Raw genomic sequence first — 16,752 nt, 5'->3', positions numbered from 1 at the left:
ACAAATACTTTTTGGAGTAGATTAGCTAACTCATTTAAAAAGATAACAAAAGATATTTTAGGTGAATCAAGGGGAAGATTCTCGAATAATAAAGAAAGTTGGTGGTGGGATAAAGATGTCGAAAAGGTCGTAAAGACAAAAAAATTGATATAAAACGTGACAAAAATGTAGAACTATGAATAATTTCAAAAAGTATAAGGAGACTATAAAAGATGCAAAAAAGGTAGTTAGTGAAGTTAAATATAGATCATTTAATAATTTGTATGATAGATCAAATACAAAAGAAGGGGAAAGAGATATATTTAAACTTGTTAAAGTTAAAGAAAGGAAGAGTAAGGACTGCCTCCATGGGCATGGTGCAGTGAAAAGACATTAGCAAGTAAGAAAGAGTATCGAGAGGTTCAATTCTAGGTAGATACACTCACGAAGCCAGCGGTATCTGTGGATGGTGAGAGTTTACTTTGTGAGCCAGCGGTGACCGTGGATGGTGAGAGTTTGTTCAATGAGCTAGCGGGGACCGTGGATGGCGAGAGTTCTCTATGAGCCATCGGGGACCGTGGATGGTAATGGAGATGTGTCCTGAGGGTCGGGTTGGCCGAACGTCCAACTGATGTAATCATTTCCTTCATCATTTTATTGGTAGGATTGGTAGATTTTTCTGATATAATATGTTCTAAAAGTCTATATCTACAAATGACACCCCTCTTAATGAACCAGATCACTACCTTCCTAGTGATACTTCTATTCAGCTTTGAATTTACTCCCCTAAAAGTTTTCCCTCCCTTAGAATCCGTAAGGAAGGTATTTCCACTTTTATGAGCAATAGGTCCATGCCATAAACTAAGGCATAAAGGGTAGTTCCAGTGGATTTCCTGACATTGGTTTGGTTTGCATAGAGAGCAAAAGGTTGTTATCTCATGTTAGTCTCTGTAAGTGACTATCATTTCCTCCAAAATCTTCTTGATATTCTTATTGGCTACTTCTACTGCCCCATTCATCTTAGGGTGATATGTGAGTGAATTAAGATGTTGTGTCTTGAATTGCTTGCATAAATCCTTCATCATTTTATTGTTGATATTGGTAGCATTGTTTGATATAATATATTCTAAAATCCCATATCTACATATGATCTCCCTCTTAATGAACCAAACCACCACTTTCCTAGCGATACTTCCATTCAACTTTGAATCCACTCCCCTAAAATTTTTTCCTCCCTTAGAATTTGTAAGGAAGGGATTTCCACTTCTATAAGTAATACTACATCCATGCCATTGATCAAGGCATATGGGGTAGTTCTAGTAGCTCTAGACACTGTTTTGGTATGCATGTAGAGCAAAAGGAAACATCGCATGCCAATCTCTGTAAGTGACTATCGTTTTCCCCAAGATCTTCTTGATATTCTTTCTAACGACCTACCTATTTTTCCATATATATATATATATATATATATATTACAACATACATAATAATCCTGATATCCTGCTAAACTGCAATAGTCATGATCAACTCGGACCTGTGGGTGCCGAGGATAAACTTGTCATACATCTCTAATACCTAAGCAGCAGAAAACATAAATTACATACATGTCATATACAATACCAAACACAATATCAGAGTTCTACTGAGTCTGTCATATATATATACAATCATCCACAAGAAGACCAAAAAGTATCCTAGGGTCTCAAACCAAGAACCCATCTGACCCTAGCTCAACTACTTACCCTTTTGACAGGGTAGCTTGGTCAACTTCTACTACTGTGGGGCTCTATCTGCCCTCCTACCTGGATTTTCTCAAATGTTTATAATGTTGGGCTAAGACACCTCTTAGTAAGGAAGATAAACTAACATCAGTGTGTGGCAACATAAGTATTATTGTTTCATAATCAAGAAATGTACTTAATTATATAACATGTAAAACTGCTTGTATAGTTTCTAAAAAAAAAAAAATATGATTTGACATATCGTAATATAACATACTAAATTTCTGTACATGTGAATCATCTTATATAACTATACAATACTGAAATAATACTCAATATGGATAGCCAGCTGGTGTAATATCTTACCCCCCCCCCCCCCCCACATGATAGAATTGTGCGGCCCGAAGGAGGGACCTAACAATGGCTAGCCAACCACGCTAAGTCAACATAAGTTTGTAAGTACGTTGAGCTTGCCCCACCTAGTTTGAACTGCCAGTGGGACACCTGCACTACCATGAAACCACATTGACTGTCATCTCCCACACTCTATTTGAGATGTGTGGTAGCACTAATATAAACATAATCTTGAACATATAGCTACGGTACCGTGCTTCGTGAAACTAAACTAAGTCATCCGGATTCTGATAACATATAATACATTTCATGATATTGATACATAACTATTTCATATTTAATAGAAATATTTGACATGATTATATTTTCATGAATTCTAACATAATGTGCATATTTACGGCATTTATGCCAACATAAATCACAGCATCTGTGCACGGCATATCATAACATGTAAATCACGGCATCTGCATCGGCATATCATATCGTATAAATCACAGTATCTACACCGGCATATCATATCATATAAATCAAGACATTTGCACCGGCATATCATATCGTATAAATCACGACATCTGTGCCGGCATATAAAATCTTGATATTTTTGTACTATTAACGTATTATCGAAAAACCATGGTTCCTGTACTATTTTTATGGTTTTTCTAAAAACTATTATAACATGCTTAGTCTAGGAAATCATAATATTTTGGTATAACATAATTTACAAGAAAAATCATACTCATGCCACACAAATGTGAATATTATTCTGAATATAAAATCTGAACTGAAACTATGTTTTCTGCTAAAATGTATAAAATCCATTTCCTTGTTCAACAGTAGTATTCCCAAACATTGTATTATATCATACGTAATTTCTGAAAATAAATGTTGTATAATAATAAATAATTTCATGAAAATGCTCACTTAATTTATCCCCTTACCTGACTTACTGAGAAGCCCACAATCTATCCCAAAACTATGCCTATAGTATTCCCAACTCAACACCTTGAAATTTACATTTTTCCTAAAAAAACTTTAGTATTATTCCATCTACTAAACTTTCCTCAATCCAGAAATACCAAATACCTTATAAAACTTAAAATAACCAACTTGCCCAAATTTTGGGATGGTGCTCCAGTTGGCCTAATCAACGATCTACTCCGACAAACTTGAAGAGAATCTTCTCAGGAGTAGCGTGGTGACTTCCGATCAACTTGTTGATGAGGCCAAGAAGGGAGTTCATCGACGAGCTCATAACCTTCATCGACGAACTTCAAGCCTGACATCACCACTCTCGGTATATTTTCATTGACGAGACACGTGGCGTACGACGAACCAGTGAAGGAGTTTGTCGACGAGACCAAAGGGTTCGTTGACGAACCCTGCTTTGTCCCCTTTTTGAATTTCTTTCCCTTCCACATATTTTTCTTTCTCTCTCTCTCTCTCTCTCTCTCTCTCTCTCTCTCTCTCTCTATTATTTAATGGCTATAAATTTCTGGGTCTCTACATTCTCCCCTCCTTATAAAAAATTTGTCCTCGAAATTTACTATCTGTATTGAACACCATCCTTTGAGGAAAATGGGGTACTTATTTTATTACTTACTCTCACTTATGGAGGAGGAATACCATGGTTACATTTAGGGTTCTGGGAGATTTAAAATACATAAAATAAAAATTCTGCCAAAACCAAAACACTACCTACTAACAAAAAATTATTACATGTACTGATTATCCTTCATAAAAGAAACTTAACATACTTATCTACATTTTTCCTAATTACTGCTGGTCCCCACTAAATAGGTGCGGGCATTTTTGTCGTATTTCTTCTTCAAGCTCCCAAGAAGCTTCTTCCACTGTGCGATTTTTCTACAAGACTTTTATTAATTGAATTTTTTTACTGCGCAATTCCTGTTCCTTTCTGTCTAAGATCTGCCCTGGTATCTCCTCACAAACTAGTGAATCTCTGAGTTCTATCTATGCATAACTAATCATGTGGGAGAGATCTGAGACGTGTTTCCTCAGCATGAAAACATGAAATACGTCATGTGTTCTAGATAAAACTGGTGGTAAAGTAAGCCCATAGGCAACTGACCGCACTCTCTCAAGTATCTCGAAAGGGCCAATAAACTTAGGGTTCAGCTTACCCTTCCTCCCAAAACTCATAGTTCCTTTTAGTGGCGCTAAGAAATACATGGTCTCCCACTTCGAATTCCAACTTCTGGTGGTGAGTATCTGTGTAGCCTTTCTGCTAATTCTGATCTGCACTGCTACTTTCTTTAATAAGTTGGACTTTTTCGTACACCTGTTGCACTAACTCTGGTCCCAAAACTCGCCTTTCACCCATCTCATCCCAATATAATGGAGAACAGCACCTCCTAACATATAACGCCTCATAAGGTGCCATGCTGATGCTGGATTGATAGTTGTTATTGTATGCAAACTCTACCAACAGCATAAACTGGATCCAACTACCCTCAAAATCTAGCACACATGTCCATAGCATATCCTCTAATATCTGAATCGTCCTCTCTGACTGCTCGTCTATTTGAGGATGAAACACCGTGCTAAATGATAACTAAGACCCTAGAGCCTCCTACAAGCTCCTCCAAAATCGTGACATGAAACATGGGTCTCGGTTTGATACTATAGACACTGACATACCATGTGATCATACTATCTCTTGAATATACAGTTCTGCCAGCTTGTCCATGGAGTAGTTGACTTTAATAGGAATAAAGTGAGCGGTCTTTGTCAGTCGATCTACGACCACCCAAATAACATTCTGTCCCTGCCGTGCTGGCGGTAAACCCATAATGAAATCCATAGAAATATGATCCTACTTCCACTCAGGGATGTGAAGTGGCTGCAACTATCTCGCCGGTCTCTGGTCATCAACTTTAACCTACTGGTACATCAAGCACTACTACACAAACTTGCCAATCTCCCTCTTCATATCGCTTGACCAAAAAGACTCTCGCAGATTCCTATACATTTTGGTACTGTTAGGATGAACTGTATACAGGGACCTGTGAGCCTTCTCTAGGATCATCTTTCTGATATCCATATCTGCAAGCACACACAGCCTAGTGCAAAATCTTAGAGCTCTGTCATCATAAATACTGAACTCCTCTCCCTATCCGTTTTGCACTTTAGCTATCAGCTCTGCTAATTCTGCATCATTCCTTTGAGCAGCTTTAATCCTTTCCTATAGGGTAGGATGCACCAGCAAGTTAGCAATAAATTCTTGGTGATCACTCTCTACTAACTCCACGCTGAACATAATTATTTGATAACACCCTTACTCTACTGAGCATAATGCATATCGTTATAGAGTGCATGTATTTTATTAAGCTTAATGTGTACATCTCTGCTTATATTTTCAGAAGCATGTTTTATATAAAAAAATATTTTTAAATGTATCGATTGGGTTTTGCCCAAAATTGAACTGGAGAGTCTCAGCCCCGTAAGTGAGATCGGTTCTGTTCAACCCAAAAATTGAATCGAGGAGTCTCAGTCCTATAAGTGAGATCGATTTGGTTTAGCCCGAAAATTGAACTTGGATTTTCCTCGCCCCGTAAGGAGAGGATGTAAATGACTTCTGCTCCGCCCGTTTAAGTGAGCAAGGTTAGTGTGATCCTTGGGGGATATGCCCAAGGCGGGGACGTAGGCTGGTTTAGCCAAACCTCAATAATAAATATCGTGTGTCGCTCTCTCCTTGTCTCATTTAATTTATACACTTTAAATTCAGCATGTATACGCTTGTTTATTCATAGTTCTAATTATTTGCATGCACACTTTTATTTAAATGAGATATGTTGCACGTGTATATCTACATTTATCGTTTTATTAATTTACATACACACGTGAAAAAGTGATATAATATGTGGTGAATCGGCGAAACGTTTAAATTAGTCGAAAAGTTTTTAAAACCCAATTCACCCCCCCCCCCCTCTTGGGATCACACCAATTCCAACACATATCATATTTATTAAGTACATGGAGAATAGCAGATTATTTTGTGCCTATAAATAGACCCTTGGGGCATTAGCACAACACCAATCTCTTCTCTTCATTATCATCATATCATCCTTTTTTTGAGTCTAGATATTTTAACAAGTAAAGAAAGAGTCATACGATTCAAATTGGGCTGTTGTATCCCGGGGGAGACAAGTCTTGAGAAGTTATGATGCACCGGTTCGTGGGTTAAGCCAAATAACTGATGTGGGTTTGAATCTGCTTAAAGAGAGCAAGATATCTGTGTCTCAACCTATTTGTGAATTATGGTTATATTTTTTATTTTTTGTGTCTAAGTTTTATCATTTTATATTGTTAGTTTACTAACAATTTTAAGAAGATTCAATATATGGAGCCTACAGTTGAGAAACTGAGTGAAAATGTTGGAGATCTCAACAAACCTTTTCAGTTTAAAGGAGCTCACTTCAAGAGATGAAAAGGTAAGAAAATATGGAAGGCTTTGTAGAATAAGTACGATACCCATGAGGCAAAAGGGCAAGATGCGATCTTGCAAGAAAAAAGGGTAATACCAACAATGGTAATGCCACAAAGGTAAAGTTAATTGCTTCTAAATATAATACTTTGTCCAAAGGTCTTTTTCCTAAAAACCCTCAATTAAAGTCTAAGATAAGAAATATGAGAAATAATAGTAAACTTCACAAAATGAATAGGGGCAGCCCTAATCAAAAGAATTTGAACCAATGACCCCCTTATGATCAAAACAAGCAAAATAACAATGTTTGTTAATTTGTGGCAAAAGTGGGCATATTGCTCGAATTTGCAAATTTCAAAAATGTGGGCCTATTCCTCATTCTAATATAGTTGAGGAACCATTTGTGTCAATGTTTACTAATATAAAAATGGTCCATAGTATTGAGGGGTGGTGCGCAGACTCATGTACTAATAGGTATGTCTATTATGATAAATATCAGTTCAAGGTTTACACTCTTTTTTGTAAGGAACTCAAAACTATTATACTTGGAGATTCACGTGTAATTATTAGCCTCTTTGTGAATGACTTGTTCATTTTTTGTTCAAATTTGCATGTCATAAATAAAATAAAAAATATGCTAAAAAAACATTTTGAGATGAAAGATTCAAGTGACGCTAATGTTATTTTAGGCATGAAAATTATAAGATCGTGCGATGGTATATTTCTTGATCAATTGCATTACATTCAAAAAATTTTGAATAAATATGGTTATAATGATTACTAGCATGTTACTAATCATTTTAACTCAAGTGATCACTTATTTCTTGTTAGGAATGAAAATGGAGTGGTTAATCAAGAAGAATATAATAGCATTATTGGTAGCTTACGATATGCAACTGATTTTGTCACGCCCTGAACCCGCAGATGGGTCCCAGGTGTGAAAATAGTAACCTAACCTGTCTTTGTATCAATTCAAACACACATGATACAATACAATAAGAGGGTCTGACCTTGTGAGGTACACGGATGCCCTATACCCATACACATATACATCCATACTTATCAGTTACGCAGCGAAAAATGCTTCATCTATCTATATAACATACCATTCCAGAGTCTGTACAAAACTAGGATACACGAACCCATACAATACTAAGGTATACAATCCCATAAATACTGTACATACTCCAGGTATCTACAAAAACCATCACGACAACCTGGTTAAATAAACTCGTACGTAATCAGGCACTAACAGCAGCTACGACACCCTTGCTTCCAATTGCTAGGATGCTAATTACGGCTACCTAATGGACCTGAAAACATTGTACGTACATTCGGGGTGAGACACCTCTCAGTAAGGAAGAAAGCAGGTTATATTAGTGTGTGGCATACCAGTGTTATTTTACGCAAAACATAACACTATACAATACGATACAGTTTGAAAACATTTCCATATAGTTCTATACAATACCAGTATTTTCACAAATGCATTCTAGTATATACGACCCCCAAAACATACGGTCAGTGTCATCACACTAATACATAACTACGCTATGAAATCCGAAGCTTCACAGTGATTACATTGCCAATACGATGTAGCTCACACTAGTACGCAACTACTCCATGAATCCGAAGCCTCATAGCGATTACATTGCCCATACGCAACTACTCCGTGAAACTCGAAGCTTCACAGAGATTACATTGCCAATACAGTGTAGCTCACACCCTTCAGTGACCAGTCAGGATATATAGTGATATTTCACACCCTCAGATATAGAGTCAGACACTCTCGCCCATGGTTTTCGCACTGATACATGGCGCAACATACGATAATTAGCCGCCACTAGTCGATTTCACAAAACCTGGAATCATTTTGGAGCTCACACTCCTATACACATCAGCGTACGGTAATTAGCCGCCACTTAGTTGTAATACAAAATACCTGAAACAATTACATACAACCATACATACCACACTTATTTGGTTTACGAAAAATCATATCGTTTTCCAATTCAAGTATACAGTTTATACAAATATGGATAACAATCGTCTCAATAATACAATTAAACAACACAAACGATTTTCCAAACAAAGCAGAGATGATACCTAAAATCCCCAAATTTTCTCAAAAAATGTAACCCTAAAATCTCGTATTTTACCTAATAGATTTCCCTAAATAAGTTACCAAAACATACATACAATCGTAGCCTACAAGCTTACCGATCTTGATTTTGAAAATAAACTGATATAAACTGAATCCACTTACCTTAACCCGAATTCCAACTACGAACTCTACGGTCCCAAAAACTACGAACCGAGACTCCAAAACCTACAAACCACAGTACAATACACGCTTACAATTCGTACTACTACACATATTTTGAATCAAAAAGAACAACGGAGCCTTACCTTGATTTTAGCCTGAAACCCGAAATAGTTCCAAACGAAATTCCAATCCACTAGAAACATAGAGAATCCTTCCCTGATCCTCGCAGTAGCGTCTAATTTACGAATCAGGCGACGAATGATGAAGAAATCAAGAGAGAGAGAGAGAGAGAGAGAGAGCTTCAAGTTCTAGAGAGAGAGGGAGAGAAAATCAAGCTAACTTAGCTTGGTAGCAACCATTTTGGATATTTATAGCCCTTTGACTCAGGTGAATTCGTTGATGAATTGGCGTCCTCGTTGGCGAGTCAGCCATTACCTTCGTCGACGAGATGGTGGAATCGTCGACGAGCCGAGGTTCCAGATTTTTCCCAAAATCCCTCGGGATCTCCTCGTCAATGAGACACTGAATTTCATCGTGGAGAACAGAAGGGACTTCGTCAACGAACTCTGGCTTCATTGACGAAGCTTGCCCAAATTACCACTTTACCCTTCTTTCAAACATTAAATCCACATACCACAGTTCAGGTTCTTACAACCTCCCCTCCTTACAAAATTTTCGTCCTCGAAATTTGCAATCTCTCACTACGAACACATTCATACTACTACATACATACACACTCTGAGGTGAAACAACGGCCATTTATACGCAGCCCCTCTATGGTACATACATACTCTAAAAAAAATGGTGGCCATTTATACGCATCCCCGTTACGATACATACATACTCTAAAGAAAACGGCGGCCATTTATACGAAGCCCTGTCATGATACATACATACATACTCTAGAGAAAATGGCGGCCATTTATACGAAGTCCCATCATAATACATACATACATAGTCTAGAGAAAACGACCACCATTTATACGCAGCCCCGTCACAATACATACTTACATACATACATTCCCTCACTTATGGCGGAGGAATACCGTGGTTACATACATACGTGGCCTCGGGAACTTACAATACAACATGACTCTCCTAGAGACTAACCACCCAATACTAATACGATAACAAAGTATTACATACATACATACGTACCCATACCAACCCTCCTATCCAACTACTACTCAAAACAACTGCAGATACTTCCTGCGTATTTCCATTTCTAATTCCCAAGAAGCTTCCTCAACCGCGGGATTCCGCCACAATACCTTTACTAACGGTATGTCCTTGGTAAGCAACTTCTGAACCTTCTAATCCAGAATCTGAACAGGTACTTCCTCATATGCCAAAGTATCCCCAAGTCCCAAAGACTCGTAATTGATAACATGCGATAGATCCAACACGTACCTCCTCAGCATGGTTACGTGAAATACATCATGGATCCTCGAGAGCGTAGGGGGGAGTGCAATCCGGTAGGCTATTGGACCCACTCGTTCTAGAATCTCGAATGGTCCAATAAACCTCGGGCTAAGCTTGCCCTTCTTTTCGAATCTCATCACTCCCTTCATTGGAGCAATTCTAAGGAATACCTTACCCCCCCACCTCGAACTCCAACTCATGGCGGCGAACATCTACATAACTCTTTTGCCGACTCTGAGCCGATCTAATCCTCTCCCGGATCAAGCCCACCTTCTCATATGCCTGTTGCACGAGTTCAGGTCCTAAAACCTGATGTTCACCAACCTCATCCCAATACAAAGGAGATCAACACCTCCAACCATACAAAGCCTCGAACGGTGCCATCCTGATACTAGCCTGGAAGCTGTTGTTATAGGCAAACTCCACTAGTGGCAGAAACTGAATCCAATTACCACCGAAGTCTAATACACAAGCCCGTAACATATCCTCCAAGATTTGTATCGTCCTCTTTGACTGCCCATCAGTTTGGGGGTGGAACGTTGTACTAAATGTAAGCTTCGTCCCTAGTGCTTCTTGCAAGCTCTTCCAAAATCGAGAAGTAAACCTTGGATCCCGATCTAAAACAAGGGACATCGGTACCCCATGCATTCTCACTATCTCATGCACATACTGGTCCGCTAGCCTACTCAAAGGGTAGCTAACCTTCGTCGGTACAAAGTGAGCATATTTCGTCAACCTATCCACGATTACCCAAATAGCATTCTGCTTGTGAAGCGCTGGCGGTAATCCAGTAATAAAGTCCATGGAAATGTGCTCTCATTTCCACACCGGAATAGGAAAAGGCTGCAACGGCCCTGCCGGCCTCTGATATTCAGCTTTCACTTGCTGACACCTCAGACACTGCTCCATGAACTGAGCAATATCCCTCTTCATACCACTCCACCGAAAGGACTTGCTCAAATCCCGATACATCTTCGTACTACTGGGATGTACCGTATACAAAGAACGATGTGCTTCCTCCAGAATCATCCTTCTGATCTCATCATCGTTTGGAACACATAGCCTGGTCCCAAACCTTAACACTCCTTTGTCAGAGATGTTAAAATCCACAGCCAAACCCTACTGCACTTTCTCCACAGTCTCAGCTAACTCCGCATCACTAGCCTGCGCAACTTTAATACGCTCAAACAAGGTCGACTGGATCAACAAGGTAGCAATGAAAGCCTGATGATCACCAGACACCAACTCCATGCTAAGGCTTTCCAGATCCCGCCTGACATGATGCTGAGCTACAACTACAGATACTGTTGCATGTTCTGACTTCCGACTCAACGCATCCGCTACCACATTAACCTTCCCCGGGTGATAACTGATCGTGCAATCGTAGTCCTTAATTAACTCTAGCCACCGCCTTTGCCTCATATTAAGCTCCTTCTACGTGAAAAAGTACCTGAGGATTTTGTCGTCAGTGAAAATCTCACACTGAACACCGTACAGGTAGTGTCTCCAGATCTTTAGGGCATAAACTACAACAGCCAATTTCAGATCATGCGTAGGGTAATTCTTCTCATACTCCTTAAGTTGTCGAGAAACATAAGCTACTGCCTTACCCTGTTGCATAAGCACACATCCCAAACCCTCAGGGACGCGTCGCTATAGATCACAAAACCGTCATTCCCCGAAGGAATGATCAATACTGGAGCAGTAACCATCCGGTGCTTCAACTCGAGAAAGCTCTGCTCGCAATCACTAGTTCAGTCAAACTTCACCCCCTTCTTAGTCAATCATGTTGCCAGATTTTTTGGGCATAAACTACAGCATCCAATTCCAGATCATGCGCAGGGTAATTCTTCTCATACTCCTTAAGTTGTCGAGAAGCATAAGCTACTACCTTACCCTGTTGCATAAGCACACATCCCAAACCCTTCAGGGATGCGTCGCTATAAATCACAAAACTGTCATTCTCCAAAGGAATGGTCAATACTGGAACAGTAACCAGCCGGAGCTTCAACTCAAGAAAACACTGCTCACAATCACTAGTTCAGTCAAACTTCACCCCCTTCTTAGTCAGTCGTGTCAGAGGTACAGAGCCAGTCCCAGAAAATTCCAAACCTCTTGCACACTCTTTGGTCTCGCTTAGTCGACCACAACTTCACCCTTGCTAGGATCAACTGAGATACCGCCCTTAGACACCACATGGCCTAAGAACGCGACCCGATTCAACCAAAACTCACACTTCTTCAACTTAGCATACAACTTCCTCTTTTGCAGAATCTGTAGCACGAACCTCAGATAGTTTTCTTGTTCTTCCGAACTCCTTGAATATACCAGAATGTCATTGATGAACACCACTACAAACTGATCTAGGTACTCATGAAACACCCTATTCATCAGGTCCATGAACACTGCCGACACATTGGTCAACCCAAACGGCATAACCAAGAACTCATAGTGGCCGTATCTAGTTCGGAAAGCAGTCTTTGCTACATCCTCAGATCTAACCCTCACCTAATGATACCCTAACTATAGATCGATCTTCAAAAAGACTTGTGTTCCCTGCAACTCGTCAAAGAGATCATCTATACGAGGCAAAGGGTAATGGTTCTTCACCATCACTTTGTTGATCTCACGATAATCAATGCACATATGCATCGACCCGTCCTTCTTCTTCACAGAAAAAATTGGAGCTCCCCAAGGCGAAACACTTGGTCGAATAAAACCCTGGTCTAGTAATTCCTGCAATTGCTCCTTTAACTCTCGAAGTTCTGCTGGAGCCATCTGGTATGGAGCTTTAGAGATCGGTGCCTTACCAGGCAGCAACTCTATGGCAAACTCCACCTCACGATCTGGAGGTAAACCGGGTAAATCATCAGGAAACACATTTGGGGACTCGTTGACTACCCGAATATCCTCGAGTCTCAACTCATCCCACGGTGGTTCCTTCACAAAAGCTAGGTACCCCTAACACCCGTCCAAGAGTAGCCTCCTCGCCTATAACGCAGATAGAACCTGTGGCTTCGAACGCACACACAATCCTACAAACTCGTACTCTTGCTCTCTAGGAGGTCTGAACACTACTACCTTCCTACGACAATCAATCACTGCAAAATTGGAGAATAGCCAAATCCATCCCCATTATGACGTCAAAACCATACATGTTGTATACTACAAGGTTCACTGGTAGTAGTCTCCCCTGGATTTCCACTAGGCAGTTCCCTAACATCTTACTACAAATCGTTACACCTCCAGTCGGTGTAGTCACAGACAACATCTTATTCATCACACAGGTTTCAGCCCCACACAACTTCACAAAACTAGTAGATATAAACGAATGGGTTGCCCACGAATCAAATAAAACAATAGCTCTATTCGAAAGCAATAACATGTTACCTGTCACCACATTACCAGCATGTTCCGCATTTGCTGGAGTCAGTGAATATACCCTCGCCGGAGTTGTGGTTGCTTGGTAGTTCTCTAGAGGCATATGATTACTCCCACGGTTCTGGCTCTGTGCAGGCATATCTCTCCTCGGTGCCTGACAGCTTTGTGACATGTGGCCCGGCCTGCCACAGTTGTAACAGTTTCCCCAAAATGGCTGACATTCGCCATCGTGCCTTTTACGGCACTTGGCGCCCGGTGCAAGGGATGGATCCCCCTGATAATTCTGCCGCTCGGTGTTCTACCGATAACCTGAACTGTAGTTCTTCTTCTTCTTCCATTGTTCTTACTGAGGACCACTCTGAGGACTAGAAGATACCGGCCTCTTCCCCTAATCCTGCACTACCTTATCTCCCTGAAGGTCAGTCTTAACTATGGTGGCTTTATCCACCAAGACAAAGAACTCACAGATCTGCAGCATCCCCACAAGACGGTAGATGTCTTTCCTCAAACCCCTCTCAAACTTCCAAGCCTTCTCGTGCTCATTCCGAACCAAGTATAGCGCAAATCGAGATAACTCGATAAATCTAGAGACATACCTCTACACCATCAAAGTTCCCTATGTTAGGCCCGAAAACTCATTGGCCTTCGCATCTTGAGTGGAGACCACGAAGTATCTCTCAAAAAATACCTCCTTGAAGCGGCCCCACGTCATACCAGATGGACCGACTCTCTGCCTCTCAAGCAAACCCACCGCCGTCCACCAACGCCCTAGCTCCCCAGTCAGCTGGAAGGTAGTGTACAAGACCTTCTGCTTCTCAGTGCAGTGGAGGACTTCCAAAATCCTCTCGATTTTCTCGACCTAGTCCCTCGCCACTATCGGATTAGGTCCTCCTGTAAATGTCGGAGGGTGCATGTGTGTGAACCTTTCGATGGTACACCCCGCATCAGTAGGAGAGCTCTCGCGTCTCCTAACACTCAACCCAATCTCTCGGATCACCTGTCTCAGCAAACCACGAGACACAGAAGGAGAATCATTGCTTGCCATCTCCTCGGAGCCACTCTCCAAATTATTATCCTTGGGCTCCATTCTGAAAACATAATAGGAATTGGTTAGAATTCTTATATCTTACACAGTTAATCCAATCATAGACCTAATCATGTCAACTATTACTCTCACAAGTCTAAGCCTGCCCCGTCACATCGACACGAATCCATCAATGGTTTGCCATGCCTTTACTGGAATCGTCATCCCAATAAAAACATGGAATGCCACCGACAAATCCCGATCTAGCAACAGAACAACACTCGACCAGCATTACCCATTTCCTACATCTTATACTATGGTATGTACACATCAATACTCCTAATCAAGTCTACAAGACCTAGTAACCTGGTTAGCTCTCATACCAAGATGTCACACCCCAAACCCGCTGATGGTTCCCAAGTGTGAAAATAGTAACCTAACCTATCTCTGTATCAATTCAACACACATGATACAATAAAATAAGAGGGTCCGACGCCGTGAGGTACACAGATGCCCTATACCCATGCACATATACATCCATACTTATCAATTACGCAGCGAAAAATCCTTCATCTATCTTTATAGCATACCATACCAGAGTCTGTACAAAACTAGGATACATGAACCTATACAATACTAAGGTATACAATCCCATAAATACCGTACATACTCCTGGTGTCTACAAAAACTATCACAAAAACCCGGTTACAAAAACTCGTACCTAATTAGGCACTAACAGCAGCTACGACACCCCCGCTTCCGATTGCTAAGATGCTAATTATGGCTACCTGATGGACCTAAAAGCATTGTACATACATTCGAGGTGAGACACTTCTCAGTAAGGAAGAAAGCAAGTTATATTAGCATGTGGCATACGAATGTTATTTTACGCAAAACATAACATTATACAATACGATATAGTTCGAAAACATTTCCATACTATTCCAGTATTTTCACAAATGCATTCCAGTACATACGATACCCAAAACATACGGTCAGTGTCGTCACACTAATATGCAACTACGCTATGAAACCTGAAGCTTCACAGTGATTACATTGCCAATACGATGTAGCTCACACTAGTACGCAACTACTCCATGAATCTGAAGCCTCACAGAGATTACATTGCCCATACGCAACTACTCCATGAAACTCGAAACTTCACAGTGATTACATTGCCAATATAGTGTAGCTCACACCCCTCAGTGACTAGCCGGGATACGTAGTGATATTTCACACCCTCGGATATAGAGTCGGACACTCTCGCTCACGGTTTTCACATCGGTACATGGCGCAGTGTACGGTAATTAGAAGCCACATAGCTGCTTCAGCGTACGGTAATTAGCCGCCATAGCCGATTTCACAAAACCTGAAATCATTTTGGAGCTCACACTCCTATACATATCAGTGTACGGTAATTAGCAGCCACATAGTTGTTTTACAAAATACATAGAACAATTACATACAACCATACATACCACACTTATTTGGTTTACCGCAATTCATATCATTTTCCAATTCAAGTATACAGTTTATACAAATATGGATAGCAGTCATCTCAATAATACAGTTTAAACAAAACGAACGGTTTTCCAAACAAAGCAGAGATGATACCTGAAATCCCCAAATTTTCTCGAAAACTCTAACTTGAAAATCTCGTATTTTACCCGATAGATTTTCCCAAATAAGTTACCAAAACATACATACGATTGTAGCCTACAAGCTTACCGATCCTCATTTAAAAAATAAACTGATATAAACTGAATCCCCTTACCTTAACCCGAATTCCAACTACAAACTCTACGGTCCCCAAAACTACGAACCGAGACTCCAAAACCTACAAACCACAGTACAATACATGCTTACAATTCGTACTACTACACATATTCTGAATTAGAAAGAACAACCGAGCCTTACCTTTATTTTAGCCCGAAACTCGAAATTGCTCAAAACGAAATTTTGATCCTCTAGAAATGTAGAGAATCCTTCTCTGAACCTCGCAGTAACATCCAATTTACGAATCAGGCAAGGAACAACAAAGAAATCAAGAGAGAGAGAGAGAGAGAGAGAGAGAGAGTGCTTCGAGTTCTAAGAGAGAGGGAGAGAAAATCAAGCTAACTTAGCTTGGAAGCAACCATTTTGGATATTTATAGCTCTTTGA

The sequence above is a fragment of the Malania oleifera genome, chromosome 5, assembly GCF_029873635.1.
Source record: "Malania oleifera isolate guangnan ecotype guangnan chromosome 5, ASM2987363v1, whole genome shotgun sequence".
Lineage (NCBI taxonomy): Eukaryota > Viridiplantae > Streptophyta > Magnoliopsida > Santalales > Ximeniaceae > Malania > Malania oleifera.
The sequence above is the reverse complement of the archived record's forward strand: the minus strand, read 5'-3'. Positions refer to the sequence as shown.